Source organism: Ailuropoda melanoleuca, chromosome 15, assembly GCF_002007445.2.
Source record: "Ailuropoda melanoleuca isolate Jingjing chromosome 15, ASM200744v2, whole genome shotgun sequence".
NCBI classification, from domain to species: Eukaryota; Metazoa; Chordata; class Mammalia; order Carnivora; family Ursidae; genus Ailuropoda; species Ailuropoda melanoleuca.
The window spans coordinates 1475601-1492362 of record NC_048232.1 but is presented as its reverse complement, the minus strand read 5'-3'; positions in this window follow the sequence as shown (position 1 = coordinate 1492362).

The window sequence follows — 16762 nt, the reverse complement described above, 5'->3', positions numbered from 1 at the left end:
TGTCTGTTCATTCTGTCAATTACTAAAAGGGGATTTGAACACTCCAAAAATAATTTTGGGTTTGCCTGCTTCACTTTTCAGTTCTANAGGAACATCAGGGAGTAAGAAGACCCAAGACTCCCCCATGACTCTGTAAGGCAGGTGGGTGGGCGAGGTGATCAGGGGAGATATCCGGTCAAGTCCTTAAGATGGGTATCAGGTGCTACATCTCCAGGTGGCTTTCAGCGCACAGAGAAGTGGCTGCACTTGGATTGAGAAGAAGATTATGGACTAAGGGCCAAAGTCCTTGATGAACAAGTGTGATGATATGGACAATAGATAGTACAGGATGGAGCATTCGAGCCAACTGAAATGAGTTTGGGAAGGAAAGGTTGGTTTTATGAAGAGATGGATTGTGAAGACACGTATTTTTTTGGGGGGACACTGGTGCTTACTGAGGATATAAAGCCACTATCTAGAAAAGGCGTCTGTACAAGGATAGCTTCAGAGTAATGGTAGGTGTGAGCTAAGACATGGACATGGGGGCTGGGCTTGGACAAGAGTTGTGTATGCAGGACAGTGCTGACTGTGGATGCTGGTTTTAGAGGATCTCGTGATACCTCAGGAAGTCCAGGAGGCAGATGGGAATGTGTCAAGCAGAGAAGTGGGGGGCATTAGGAGTACACCAGAAGGCTGGATTTATGTCACCTGTGAGTCAGACTCAGGCCTGTTTTCTCCATATCAGGGACAAATTGTGTCTTACATCTGATGGAAGGCCACCTGACTTGCCCCCCATCTGACAGAAGGCCACCTGACTTGCCCCCCATCTGACAGAAGGCCACCTGACTTGCCCCCCATCTGATGGAAAGCTGCCTGAGTTGCCCCCCATCTGATGGAAGGCCGCCTGACTTGCCCCCCATCTGACGGAAGGCCCCCTGACTTGTCCGCAATCTTGTTTGGGAGTTTGGGTGTAAAACATTTGATCGTACAGACAAACGGGACAGGATCATGAGTTTACTTTAGATTGTGCTTTGATTAGTTGTACAGAGGTAAGAAGGTAAGAGACGACATGATCTGGGCCATAGCCAAGGCTTTCTGCAGCCCTGGGTGAGGCCCTGTTGCAGGCCTTGGCACAGAGAGCAGACACCTGGGAATCTCTAAGCCAACTGATGGAAGACCAGCCAGCCTGTGGGCTTGGACTGCCTGATCTAAGGCAGAATCTGTAAACTTTATTTTGTCTTTCAACTGACATTTTTTGAATAAAAATTTAATTTTCCTGGAAACTATTTTTCCAAAAGTTTTCCATCTGGATACCTCACCTGGGTCCCAAAGTCCTTTGTCCTGACAAACTACCATTTGCATGCTTTTGTTTTGATTTCCTATTTGTTTGGATACTTCACTCACACGGTGCTGATGTCATTCTGCTCCGGAGATCCATAGTTCGTATAGTTCCAAAGCCTCAAACTAAGATGCACAAATAGGAGTGACGTCACCATCGTGGCGGTGTGAGGGTTTTCTACTGTCTGCCTCCCAAAGAACACAAGTGTAGGTAATCACCTTGGACGAGGAGTCCAGCCGCGGGCTTTATGGAGTTCAGGAGTGGAGCAGAGAAGTTCTGCACACCCCTGGAGTGAAATAGTCTGAGACTGCATGCGCAGAGAGGGGAAGAGAATAGTCTGACTTTGCTGGTATCTTTCCCCCTGAAGCATCACAGCTGAGGGTCGGTGATCTCTCTCACGGGGGAAAGTGAGAGTGCGTGAGTGAGTGCCAGCTTCCCCAGCTGTGCGGGCCCTGTCACAGGAGCCCATCCGTCTCACCGGTCACCCAGCCAGAGTGCTGAGTTGTGAATGCACAACTGGGGGCCGTGAGTCTCTGTGACGACAGCAGGATCAGAACAGGCAGAGGGATTGGCTCCTACTGAAGACCTCAAGGCCTCCCACAGCCACTGGGACTGCCTCACCTGTGCATCCCCTCAACTGGCCCAAGGGCACCCCTGGCTCTGTGAGCCTCACCCACACTCCTGCCCTGGGGTGGGCTCCTCATGTGCACCCCTGACCATGGAGAGAGTGACCTATGCAGAGGGCTGGTGGGCACAGGCCCAGCTTGGCCGAGTCTGTGGGCCTGGGAGAGAGTGCACACGTGAACAGGGAGCTTCGCCCCTAGAAGGCAGACAAGAGGCTGTCCAGCACCCACCCCCATTGCAGGACAAAAGATCTTAAGAGTCCCCCTGAAGAGGAGACGAGGAGCGTGGAGCAGGTGTGTCCATGGGCACGACCTGAGGGGGCTTGGAATCCCCATCAGAGCCGATGCGAGTAAGTCGGTGAAGACGGAGCAAGTGACCACTACCTGCAGTGTGAAGGTAACCACACAAGGCTTCAAGGAAAGAGAAGAATCAAGAAACGTGGCCTCCAGAAGGAATAACAGTTTTCTAGTAACCAATCCCCTCAAAAATCTCCATTTGCTGCTTGGCTGGTAGGGAACTGTTCAAAAAGAAAGAGCCACAGCGTTCCAAGATGCCACCATCCTAGGTTAGATCATCCAGAACAGTGTTCTGTTTTGCTTCCTTTCCAAAGCATTGCCCCATTCTGCATTGACAAAAGGCCCTCCTTGGTTTGGTGTGCCAGCCCATATTTTCCCTTTTTTTACCCGTTAGCAGGCAGGGTGTCCTTGTGGTGCCAGCAATGGCATCCAGGGCTGTAATTTTTCCAAATCACTGGTTTTGTTTAGCAGAATGGAGCTGGCTCTCCATGGCCGTCCCCAGCAACACCGTGTGGGATGTTTAGACCCGCAGAGCAATTAGAGGCCTCTCGGAGGAAACCCCACGTGCACCCCAGTTCCTGTGAGAGCCAAGCCAGTGCCTCAGGATGGGGTCATACACCCAGTGGTTCACTGGCCACTTGCCCCTCTAGCGCCCGGCCTCGGCCTCGGGTCTGGAGAAATGGCCAGCTCCCCGCTGTGCCTTGTTAGGACTCTGCTCAGCACAAGTCAGCAATATTCGTCCTGGCACAGGCAGCCTCCCCTTCACACGTCAGCCATTTGTGCCTGTCAGATTCCTGCTGACCCTTCAGATCCAATTCACATGTTCCCGATGTTGCAGAGACTCGAATTCCCCCAAAGAGCTTGTTAATCACATATTTCCACTCTGTTTTGTAAATGTCTCCCAATTAACACATCACTTCCTGTGGGTTTTTACTTCTGTTTCTGACGACTCTGTGTAACTGGTTCATTCCTCCAGTACAAATACAGTGTCTGGCTGTAGACACCTACCAAGCTAACACTTGACACAACGCCCACATTTACGGGTGCACAGGAAGTTTGCTGTAGGTGAGTGGATGAGTCGACAGGCTTACCTTTACGTTATGATTGGGACTTCAACGTGCCTGTGGTTTCTTCTCCAGAAATCTCATCCGTGATATTCTACTCGCGAAGATTTACGCTGGAATACACTCTTTACGATGTTGGAGAAAGTACTGATCTCTTTCTGAAGGGAAAAAATACAACTCTAACAGGAAAAACTCCCTTCGATGTATTAAATTGTTTCTTGCTTGCCTAAGGGTTAAGAATCTTCAGTTGCTAGCTGTAGGCATGTTCAGATATTCAATGCAGAAACTCCTGCATATAGAAAAATCTATCAAGTGGAAGAGAGAAGCCTGGGGCATTTTCCAGTGTGATTTCTAATTGACATCTAGGATCATTTTTACTTTTATGGCAGGGAATCTAAAAGACCAACTTTTCCACTAGATCTCAACCCAATTTAGAAGTGATGCCAATTGTTGAAAGTAGTAAGACTCACCCAGAATGTAGTTGCTTGCTCTTTGCTTTCCTGGTCCTGGCCAGATGGGAAGCAGAAAGAAGGGAGAAGGTGTCGTGTCTCCTGGTAATAAGAATAGGGCTCATATTTTTAAAATTTATTTTTCAAAGATTTTGTGACATTTTAAAGGAACACAAAAAGATTTTAAGACAAATACATAATACCATTTTTTTCACATATTTTCACTCCAAGTCAATTTTTTGAAACTTCTCTGGATCAAGCTTGCAAAGGGACTGAATGTTTGTATGCCCCCAAATTCAAACTGAAGGTTGCTGGAGGGAAGAGAGGATGAGGTAACTGGGTGATGGGCATTAAGGAGGGCACTTGATGGCACTGGGTGTTCTATGCCACCGATGAATCAGTGAACTCTACCTCTGAAAATAATAATACAGTGTATGTTCATGAAATTGAATGTAAATAAAAATTGTTTTTAAAAATTCATACGTTGAATCCTAACTCCCAAGGTGATGGTGTCAGGAGGTGAGGAGGTCATGAGGGCAGGGCCCAGGTGAAGGGATTAGTGTCTTTATAAAGGGGACCCCAGAGAACCCTCTCAGCCCTCCTACCTCGTGAGGACACCACTTCCAGCCTGCAGAGCTGTGGGAACTCAGTGCCTGTTGACATGTCACCAGGTCTGTGGTATTTGTTACAGCAGCCCAGACAGACCAAGACCGAGGTCATGCTCCATTCTTTCAATTTGGTACTGTCTAAAGAAATCCTGGTCCTTCAGTAATAGAGACCATGGTTTGTGATAATTCACAAGGTTATGGTGTGTTCCCCTTCGTCGGAGAGACCAGCTAGCAGCTGGTAGGGAATGGCAGTGGATCTGAGTGTGCTCCCTTTCCAGTGTCCTCCAAGAGCTGGGGCCAGCTTGCGTGTGGCTAGATGAGGCTGTGGCCACAGACAAGTCCACATATGGAGAACTCGATGCCTTATGAATATTTGTCCTCTTACTCAAGTTGTAATAATAACAGAGTCTGCATGGTCGTGGCCACACTCCCCCTCAAACCACCAATAATGAGTTTCCCAGGATGATTCCCCCATCAGAAAACTGTATTGCCTGTTTTCTTACTGTTACAGGTTTTAAGGTATGACAAATGTCATTTAAACACATATTATTTTGAAGGATGTACTTCTAGTATGACAGCAACAGCGGTACTGTGACTCAAAGTGTCTCCTAGATGTGGGCCGCTGCGTAGGAACTTGAAAATATTTTCTCGAATCTCCACGACAGCTCTGTATGGCAATTGTATAGAAAAGCAGACTAAACCTCATCTATTAAGTGAAGAGCTAAAGTTCAGTCTGCTTCCTCTGGGTTTGAAGCCAAATTCTCTGGTCAACATCACCCCGATGATAAGTTTCCCTGATGTGTTGCAGGGGAGCCAGGCGAACTCCATGAGAAGGCATGCGGCATTCCCGAAGACTCCTGAGCCCCAGGTCCCGTGGACACCCACCTGGGGTCGTGACAGCTTCTAAGACGCAGGCTCCCTTGGCTTCACACTGGTAAGGGGCCACAAGTGCCTCTGGTTTTATCGTTCTTCAAATGCATGAACACAGGGTGCCCCGTCAGCGGGCAGTGGGTGTGTATATGTGAATTCAGTATCAGAAAAACAAGACTGCAGGGCAGGAGGGGGGGAGCAGTGATTCTCTGACTTTGCCTGTGTTTGAGGAACCATAATTGCACACGAGGAAAAAGCAGTCCCCAGGCTCCGGGCTTGCGTACTCAGCAGTTGTGCCCTGGGCTAACCTGGGACCACTGCCCTTGCTTTGGCTCATTAGGAGAGCGGTGTTTTACTAGAGAGATGTGATGTGGTTCTAAATAATTCAGGGCCACTGTCAGAGCAAACACAATTGTGAGAATATTAAATTCCCATTAGCCGTGTTACATGCAACCAGACTGTGTGTGTTCTCTCGTGTGGGGGATGCGGCCTGCAGTCAGTGTGTTCAGGTGGGCAACAAGTTACCTGGACGGACAGTTTAGATAATTGCTGAAGACGACCGTGAGAATTAAATACACCACGATACTCAGGGATTCCAAAATGAATAAAACTCATTGAAGATACTGACTCATAAAAAAATGTTTTATGCAAAAGGACTCTGAATTAAACTGGGGGAAAAGCTGAACGTCAAGTCACCCTTACTGAAACCCATGGAGAAAGTCATTCTCTAAGTCCATTACCGAAAATATCTAAAAACTCCAATGGTCAGGGAGAGATCAGCCGTCCTTTTCCTTTGTCCCGGAGACAGTGTCCCTACCAACAAAACTTCCTCTTCTCTACCACGTGAGATGGCAGCTGTCTTCAGGTCTCGGGGGGAAGCTTTCCCGGAACCTGGTGAGCTCCTTCCAAGCCTGAACCCAGGTTCAGTACTTCTTAAAGGTTTCCTTGTTCAGGGGTGGGGGATGTTCAGAAGAAGAGTGGTGCTTAAGCTGAGATGATATTATGGGTTCATTTTGCTAAAATGGGACATTGATAAAATGAATTAGGGTCTTCCTTTGAATCCATACAAAACAGCTGTTGTTTACGGAGTTCCAGAAGAGCCGTGACCGTGTGGTGTGTCTTGAATCACCTACCTAGACACGGGGGTGAGTCTGGACACTCTCACTGCTGCCCACCAACCTCTCACCACATGTACCCTTTCTCGGTTTACAATCCATACACTGCATTCCAGTGAGAACTTCATTTTCCTTCTAATCAGCTTGTTAGAGGAATAAGTGACAAATAGTGAATTCTTACTTCAAGTGTGATTTACCGTTCTTAAGAGCACAATTTAGTGAGCTCTGACAAATGTATTTACAGACTTTTTACAACCACAACAGAGGTAACATTCCCATCGCCTGGAATGTTCCTGGCTTCAGCCTTGCAGTCAGTCCCCATCCCTGCTCCCCCATCCCTGGTAAACCCTGGTCTAATGCCTCTCCGTGTAATTTTGCCGTTTTCAGAGTGACCTGGAACCAAGGTTGTACTCATTTCGTTGTCAGGGTCTGATGTTTCTTTCACACACTGTAGTGCTGAGATTCCCACACTCAGTCTCATGCGGGGGTATAGATGTGCCATGGTTGGTTTATCTACCGGAAAGTTGGTGGACGCTGTTTTTTTCTCCATACTTTGGTGACGGTGACTAAACCAGTTGTACGTAATCACACACAGGTATGTGTTTTTAGGCCTTCATTTTTCTTGAATAAATACATATGTTGAAATTGCTGGGCCTTATGATAAGTTCATGTTTTGTTACAGAGGAAACTGCCCACCGTTTTCAAAGTGGGTTGTACTATTTGCATTTACATCAACGATGTGTAAGAGTACCACATCGTAACACACACTTTGTGTTGCCGTTATTATTTGTCTGTTTGTTTCAGTGACGTCACAGTGAGGCTTTAATTTGTAATTCATTAATTGCTAATGAGATTGAAGACATTTCCGTGTGCTTATTGAGGACCCACATTTCCTTGATAAAGTGTTCAAATATGTTGCCTGTTATAGATTGGATTATCTTTTTATTACAGAGTTTGGAAAATTCTTCGTTACAAGTTCCTTACCAAATGTGTTTTACAAATATTTCCTCCTAATCTGTCTTTTGTCTTTTCCTTTAACAGTGTCTTTCAAAAAGCAAAGTGTCTAACTTTTCCATTTTTTCATGGTTTGATGTATAAGTTATAAGTCCTAGTTTGTTTTTGTACGATTGGATGCCCAATTGTTCCAGAACCATTCATTTGAAAGATTATCCTTCTTATTAAACTGCCTTTGCTCATTGTCAAAAATCAATGAGTGTTATTTCTATTCTGTTCCATTAATTTATATACCAATCATTATGCCAATATACACTATCTTGATTAGTCTAACTTTACAGAAAATGCTGAAATCAAGCAGTGATTTTTTCAAAATCATTTTGGCTATTCTTGGTTATTTGCCTTCCATATAAATTTTGGAAAGAGCTTACAAATTTCAACACAAACAGGCTGTTGCAAATTTGGTTGCATTAAATTTATAAATCAGTTCTGTGAAAATTAACCATTTTATGTGATTGAATTTTTATATCCATAAACATGGTATATATTTCTTTAAGAAATTCTCTTAGATTTTTAAAATTTATGTCAGCAATATTTTGTGGGTTTCAACAAAGAAATCTTATACATATGTTCTTATCCCTATAAAAAGCTTTCCACATATAGCTTTATCTCCAGTCCATAATTTTGATGCTATTGCTAACGCATTGTCTTAATTTCAATTTCAACTTTTTATTAGTAATGTAGAGATACTATTGGTTTCTGTATTTTGTTCTTGTTTCCTGATAATTTGCTAAACTTAGTAAACTGGTAACATTTTTGCAGATCCTTTTGATTTTCTTTGAAAATAATTTTATCTTTCAAAAAAGACACTTTTATGTTGCCTGTCCAGTCTCTATGCTTCAAAAAAAGAAAAGCAAACAAAAATCTTTACCTTGTTTTATCTCTTTGCTTGTTTGCTCAGTGTTGAATAAGAGAGACGAGAGCAGCCCTTCTTGCCACGTTTCTAATCTTAGGGGGAAGGTCCTCCGTGGTTAAATATGTTTCCCATAGATTGAGGAAGTTTTGTTATTAGGTTGAGAAAGTTGCCTTCTCTTCCTCCTTTGTTGAGAGTTTTTATCAGGAAAACCATTTTTGGTCCGAATCATATAATATAGTCATATAAGTTTTCTTGATAATCTATTGATACAAGGAATTGCAGTGATTGAACTTCAAACACTGATACAACCTTACACTTAAGAGCACAATTTAGTGAGCTCTGACAAATGTATTTACAGACTTTGTCCTCTTACACTGAATTTCAGTGGGTCATTGTGCATTTTTCTCATACTGGTGGATTTGTGTTTTCAAAGTGTGTTAAGGATGGGCATAGCTGTGTTCTTGCAGAGTATTGTTCTGTAGGGTTTGTGTATGTGTGATTTTTTGTATGGTTTTGCTTGCAGAATAGTTCTAATCTTATCGAATAAGTTGAGATTTGTCCTCTCATCTTTTATTTTCTAGTAGACTGTGCAGAATGACTATTACCTCTTACACAAATTCTTTAGTAGATTTTATCAAGGAAGACATGTGGAACTGGAATTTTCTTTCTTCAGTGGGTTCATGGTGATTCTGGTTATCTATCTCTTCTTGGGTGAGATTATAATACTTTCTATTTGATCCGTTCATTATATTACCTTATAGCTATCTTAATCTTTTAAAAAAATTTTAATGATGTTAGGGTCTATGGTGATCTCACTCTTTAATTCCTAATATTGGAAACTTATTTCTTTTTTTTTCTTAATCAGTTTAGTTAGAGTTTTAATAATCTTATTAATCTTTACGAAGTTTTGGTTTCACTGGTTTTAGCTTCTTTTCTGTTTTCTATTTCATTTACTTTTGCTCTTATCTTTATAATTTCCTCTTTCCATTAAAAATTAATTAGCTTTTCTATTTCTATTTTCATAATTTGGCAATTTGTATCATTGAATTGAGATTTTTTCTCTTTTCTAATATAAGCCATTAATGCATTAGATTCCCCTCTAGTCTCTGCTTTAGTGGCATCTCCCCAAATTTGATGAATTCTGCTTCATTTTTATTCAATTAAAGTATATTATAACCTCCCTGAGAATTCTGTGACCACTGGACTACATAAAGAGTATTGTTTAATTTTCAAATATTTGGATATTGTCCTTTGTGTTCCTGACATTTTTTGTTTAATTTTGTTGTGTTCACACTTAGTGTAATTTCAGTGCCCCTTGCATGTGTTGATATTTGTGTCATGGCCAAGAAGACCATCTGTCCTAATAACACTCCATATGTACTTTAAAATTGCGTGTGTCTCTCTGTTTGGGGGTGCAGAGTTCCACACATATCTGTTAGGTAAAGTCAGGATGATAGTATTGCTCAGGTCTTCTGGAATGACTTCCATTTCTTGTGTGTCTGTTCATTCTGTCAATTACTAAAAGGGGATTTGAACACTCCAAAAATAATTTTGGGTTTGCCTGCTTCACTTTTCAGTTCTATCAAATTTACCTAGTCTCTTCTGTGATTAGTTGCATACCCAGTTAGGAATGGTATTTCTTGGGGTGCCTGGATGGCTTAGTTGGTGAAGCATCTGCCTTTGACTCAGGTCAAGATCTTAGGGTCCTGGGATCGAGTCCTGCATCGGGCTCCCTGCTCAGCAAAGAGCCCGCTTCTCTCTCTCCTTCTGTCTGCCACTCTGCCTACTTGTGCTGTCTATCTCTCTGTCAAATAAATAATTAAAATCTTAAAAAAAAAAAAAAGGAATGGTATTTCTTCATGATGAATTGGCCCCTTTATTATTTATACTTGGTAGTATCCCTCATTACACAGCCTACTTGAATATTAATAATTAATTATTAATAACACACACTTGCTTATACATATCTAAGTCCTTTTTAGATAATACTTCATAATTTTAATATAGTCTTCAAATATGTAATGCAAATACATAAATGGAAATATACATTTAATGCAATTTTATTTTACTTTATTTTTTAAAGATTTTATTTAAAGAGAGAGAGAGAGAAAGAGAAAGCACATGCAGGGACATGATCAGGGGAGGAGCAGAGGGAGAGAGAGAATCCCAAGCAGACTCCGTGCTGAGTGAGGACCCCACCACGGGGCTCAATCTCACAACGCTGAGATTATGACCTGAGCTGAAATCAAGAGTCGGATGCTTAACTGACTGAGCCACCCAGCTCACCCCCACATTTAATACAATTTTAAAGCAGTTTCTTTTTTTTTTGCTTTAAAATATAATTTTATTGAGGTAATTGGATATGCAATTATAAGAAATAATGCAGAGAAATCCCTTCTATGTTTTGCCCAGTTTCTCACAATAATAGCATTTTGCAATAACACGGTTTCTTACAGGAATATAAACTGACAACTTTGAATGACTTAAGAGCTATATCAAGGTGCGCATTAAGATTAAATATTCTCCTACTCGATTCCTCTGGATAAATCTGCCCCTCACCCACAAGCCAGCTCATGTATCGGCAGATACGTAGAGCAGACCTGTTTGCGCACCATGATTATTTGACAACTTGGTAACTAAGAGACCATTTAATAAGTGAAAACTCAGATTTGCAAGGTTATACCTGAACGGATTCAGAAGATATTACTACAGTAATATTCTGAAAATGCACATGGCCTTCAAGGAACCTGTTTGGTTGTTCTTAGCTTGTTTGACTATTACGTAGAAAATGCTGTTCCATGGATGCTGCCTATAAAACATATAAAAGAACCTTTATTTCACTCGGAAGTAGGACTTGACATTTATATTTATTTTCCCTTCAAACACGTGAAGATTCTCCTTGCCTCTTCTTCATGTTCCTGGGATGAATGTGTGAAGCCGTCTCTCCCTCCTGGAAGGAAAGCACAGCTGATCACTCATCGTTCACACGGAGAAGGACCCCCCTCCACTCTCAGGCCGCTCCCCAGCTCTGGGGTGCTGTGACACATCTAGATGCAGTAAGACCCGGAGTCCTGAATATCGTTCCCCTTGTGCTCATGCTCAGGGACCGCGGTTAATGAAGACAGAGTGAGGGGTTACGATGGCATGGCTAGACGGTTTCTAAAAAAGGACTGAAACCACTATAGTAGCCATACAGGCACCATGACCTGAGAAAACGAACACGGGACCGGCATGCAGGTGGGGCTTCCTGTCTAGTCTGCTCACAGGGCCTCCTTCTGCCAGGGCCGTGAGGAACTCAAGGAGAGGTAGGCAGGTTTTCATGCAGGTTTGATGACAGCATGGGAGCCATTAGAATGACTTGAACTCCAAGAGGGGCCATGCCATTGGAATAGAGGGACTTGACCCTTGTGACAGAAAGAAACATGAAAGCAGAGGACACGTGGGAGAGAGAGGCCACAAGGAGAGGAGGAGGAGGCCCGGGCCGTGTGCGGATTTGCCCAAGGTCTCTCCTGCCCACACCTGTTGGATTCTCATCCCGACCTGCAGGGAAGCAGCCTCACACAACAGCCTCATTCCTGAAGATGCAAAGGTAAGGATGAGCCCACGTGTTCCCCTCTGATGTTCGAATCCTCCGCGGTTAATGAAGACAGAGTGAGGGGTTACGATGGCATGGCTAGACGGTTTCTAAAAAAGGACTGAAACCCCTATATTAGCCATACAGGCACCATGACCTGAGAAAACGAACATGGGACCAGCATGCAGGTGGGGCTTCCTGTCCAGTCTGCTCACAGGGCCTTCTTCTGCCAGGGCCGTGAGGGCCTCAAGGAGAGCTAGGCAGGTTTTCATGCAGGTTTGATGACAGCATGGGAGCCATTAGAGTGACTTGAACTCCAAGAGGGGCCATGCCATTGGAATAGAGGGACTTGACCCTGTGACAGAAAGAAACATGAAAGCAGAGGACATGTGGGAGAGAGAGGCCACAAGGAGAGAAGGAGGAGGCCCGGGCCGTGTGCGGATTTGCCCAAGGTCTTTCCTGCCCACACCTGTTGGATTCTCATCCCGACCTGCAGGGAAGCAGCCTCACACAACGGCCTCATTCCTGAAGATGCAAAGGTAAGGATGAGCCCACGTGTTCCCCTCTGATGTTCGAATCCTCCAGGGCACGCCTGGCAGGGGCCCAGCCTGGCCATCGGTGCTGGATTCCTGGAGCTTACCACAGCCCTGGCAGGGTTTTGGTCCTCAGCCAGCCCTGACGGGGAGCACGGTGGCCACGCTCTGACCCTCACACGCCGCTGCAGTTGAAAACAGAGGTCGGATAGAATGAACCGCCTGCCTCTTCCACAGTTCGCCTTCATGAACCAGAGAAAACGTCTTGCATCCTCACCAACTTCCCACGTCCCCACCGGCACCTCCTGTTCTTTCAACAATTACTCAAAGACATCTCGCCATTCTGGACACCGTTAAAGGAATCCCACTTTGTCTGCATTAATGCACAATGTTGAGAACTAAACCCACATCCTCCTACATTGCCTGAAGAAGGTGGAGGAAAGGGAGGGAGGTCTCCCCGAAATGCGGGTGGTCTGGAGTCTGCCCTGGGGGCATGCTGCACACCGCGTCCCACCCAGCAATGAGTGTGGTTGGATCTCCCTGCATTCCTAGAACCCCAGAGACAAAGCTTTTCATCTGCTTCAGAAACGTTACGTGCACAGGGAAGGGGGAAGCCCAGAAGTGAGAATACAGTTTTATTTGCATACTCTCAGCTTGACTTTTAAGAAAAGAAAGTTTCTTCAAGTCCCAAAAGAAGTAGATAAGAAAAATAATCCTCAGAACTTTTTGGCCCAAATGCTATGAATAGAGTATTTCTCTACTTTAGAAAGTATTTTAAAAACCACATATCCAAATACACATCTTAAGCACTCAACAAGGCATTTTTTCCTATTACACATACATATTAATAGAACTTTCATAGAATACTGTATCCACTGAACTATATCTTCATTAAATCTGAGAAATGTAAAAATCCAAATTCTTGAATAGGTCATCATTTGAAGAAACATGAATTATGCCAAATATTGATGTTTTAAATAATATCACCTGATAAAATCAATGTTCTTTCATTTCTCTGCATAATGTGCTTTCCCGCGCCAAGCCAGTGATTGCACGGCGGTGGAGGGAGGTGGCGCAGAGTGGAAACGGCAAGGATTTTGCTTCTCATCAGCTCTGAGCGCAGAACCCAGAACTGCGGCTCCAGCATTTATTCGTCGTAGAAAATTGGGAAATTGCTTAGCGGCAAACCCTCAGACTCCGTTTCTTCCCATCAGACGTGGGCCCTGGACAGGATTTCTGTGATGATGAAAGCAAGCGCTGGGGAGAGACCGTCCCCGGGAAGCCACGAAAGGCCGTCACTGCTGCCTCCATCTGCAGACCCCGGGCTAAATGTCACGCCTGAGCCTCCGTTGGGGTGGTTGCCACTAAGTAAATGAATCACTGCAAGGTCCAAAGAAAGGTTTTATAGGCTCTGCCTTCCTGGTTTTTCGTGCACCGGGCTCTGGGCTCCTGTCTGTCTTGAGTGTGCACCTGCACTGAGTGCCTCACTCCCTCCAACCAGACTCTGTTTTCAAGGCCAGTGTAGACGTAGGAGCCAGGATGGGCAGATGCAGAGTGTAGCCTGAGCTGTGCCCTGGCCACTCCGAGTGCCCCCCAGGTACAGAGAACGTTGGTGTCCAGATCTTGACGGGAACTGGGTTCTCCATTCCCTTCCCGACCTGCCCCGGGGGAGCCAGCCCTTGCATGGGCCTGTCCTTGAGGGATCTCGGAGCATACCCAGGTCTAAGCAGCCGCGCTCCGGCCCCGGGAGCAGGGAGGACGGTGGACCAGGCCATCACGGGCACTCAGTATGGGAAGGAAGAGCAGGGTGACACCCACTAGAGCCACACGAGGAAATTGTCAGAAACACAGAAATGATTTTCCACAGATCGTAACCCTTGCAAGTAACAGCTGGATCTCAACACTGCTTTATTTCCATCGCATCGCCCTGCCCACCTTTGAGTAGCACACAGAAAACCAGAATCAGAGGACAAGTAACCTTTGCTTATATCTCCTATGGTTACTCCATGTTAGAAAATGAACATGGTCAAGGTACACGGCGGTTTCACCGCAGAGCGTCTGTGCTTGGCACTTGGGGTGTACAAAATAATGCCAAATGACTGAACCAGGGCCAGCTAACGGGAAATAAAGAAACCTCATCGTGTGTGCACATGAAATATTAGACTGTTCTCCAGCTCCTGTGAGTGATCTCTGAAAGAGTTTGCTGGTAGCAAGAGCATTGGGAGATTTTTACAAACTGATTAATTGAACATTTAACAGCTTGTTTTCATGTACAGTTTACTCAATTTATATAAGCAATTACTGAATTTGCATGTACAAATGGATGCAGCTGCAAAGCCTAAGGTACTTTTTTTCATTAGATCTACTAAATTTGAATCAGAAAATAGGTTTACAAGTCGTGTTTGGCATAGCTCTCCACGCTCATGATGAACACAAGCCGCCGTCCTATATTTGAGTAAGGTTATTGGGAAGGTCACTTACACCAAATAAACTAATAGGATTTGAAATGCATGAAATCCTGTTTTACAGTTAAAATGCAAGAAGAGAATCCATCTTAATCACTTCCCACCTTGATCCATTCCTGACGCCTCAACTGTTTTAAATTAGTCGTGTAGAAACAGGTCAGAGGAGTCTGGGAGCAGTGTGGTGGAGGTGTTCCCAGCACGACGCCGACATTACACAAAGTCGATGCCGTTTTCTTTCCCATTTGTTTTGGTTTTGTTTTATGACACATTGGAATTTAAAGGCTGGATAGATATTTTAATGCTGTGGTAGATAACTCCTTCCAAATTTGACTTAGATTCCTACTGAGAAATGCTGACTCTATCTCCATTTTGTCTGACTTCAACTCTGGTACCTACACATTGATCCATATAAAACAGAATTCACATAGAAATAAGAGATAGGTGTTATCCTTTAAGTACGGATTACTTTCAAGCAAAGAGAATTTTGTGGCACTTTGTGTAGACACCTCCAAAACCTTGACTGGATATTGAATACGTTAGAAGGCCATTAGTAAATTTATGTCCTTGGGAGTTTTCTTCATGGTTTAAATGGTAAATTAATTCTAGAAGGATCTATCTGATAATTTTTGAAATCATTCGTACACAGAAGTGATGATTTTGGTTTTCGTTTGAGGTTTTTCAAATCCAGCAGAAGTGCCTATAACATTCATATATTTTAAATCATTAGTAAGTAGATGGCACCGTCCTGGTTATAAATCTAGGTCTTTCCATCCCAGATATTTCCAGCCATTTTATCTTCATTAGCACATATCTGAAAGGGTTGAGGAGACATGCTCCTGACAGGTAACACAAATCCAGTAAATTTCAGCTGGTTTGAAGCATTGCCACCAAGCCCAGACGACCCTTGTGAGAATTTATAAGGGTGATTTGTCTCAGCAATCCAACACGGAGTTTCCATTTTACCGTTACTCTTGATTTATAAATCACCCTGGAAAGTTTTGATCGTGGAGTCCTATTACCTTGCTGTTAGGACTTCATGAGTTCCAAGACCCCCTCTAACGAACACCTTCTATATTTAGTGGAGCTCCATGACAACCCCACACAGACTGACATCTCCCGCCGGTATGTGGATGCGCACTGCAGTAGGAGTAGGGCTGAGTGGATTGAGTGTGGAATCACAGACGCATACACTGCGTGGCTGCTAGTGTTGCAGTGACGTCGTTCACGTTCCCCGGCAACCACCAACAGTCAATGAGCACTCACAGATATGCCCGGCACTACCACGGACTGGCTCATTTGTACGCTGGTCGTGTGATCTGCAGCACAACCCTACTATATAGGGTTATTATGACCCCCTTTGCAGACAAGAAAAAGTCGAGGCCCGGGGAAAGGAACCACCTTGCTCAGGACCCACATCTAATAAATGGTCGATGGATGGTCACCTGGTGGTGTAGCTAAAAACATCTGGAGATCACATTCAGAATTTCTGGGAGTTGAATCCAAATATCATCACTAATTAGGTTTCTGGGCTTGACGGCTGGTGTTTATGGTTTTGTGGATAGTGATGTAAAAGTTGTGTTTTTTAACTGCTCAGGTGTATTCCAACTGAAAAATTGTGAAGACGACCTAATGAAAACAATAAAATTCATTTTTTTAAAAAAAGTTCTGTTGAGCCTTTGGATTGTCATTCTGAATGTTAAATCTCACCGTTGAAGTAACTAGATTAAAAGTATGTAAGACAGCAGCTTGTATCTGATCTGTAGCCTTCTAAACTCTCTGAAAATTGTGTTGGCTTTGAAAAATGTGCGTTCTGGGTTTTAATTTGTCCTATCAAGAGATCCTCAATTCCATTATTTACAATCAAAGGAATCAGCAGGATTCTAAAGCACAGTAACTAAACCCGGATTCCAACCCCGTGTTCTAAAGTCCTTAGCTTTCCTCACCACACTTGTGCTGTAGAAGGAAAGCTGATTCCA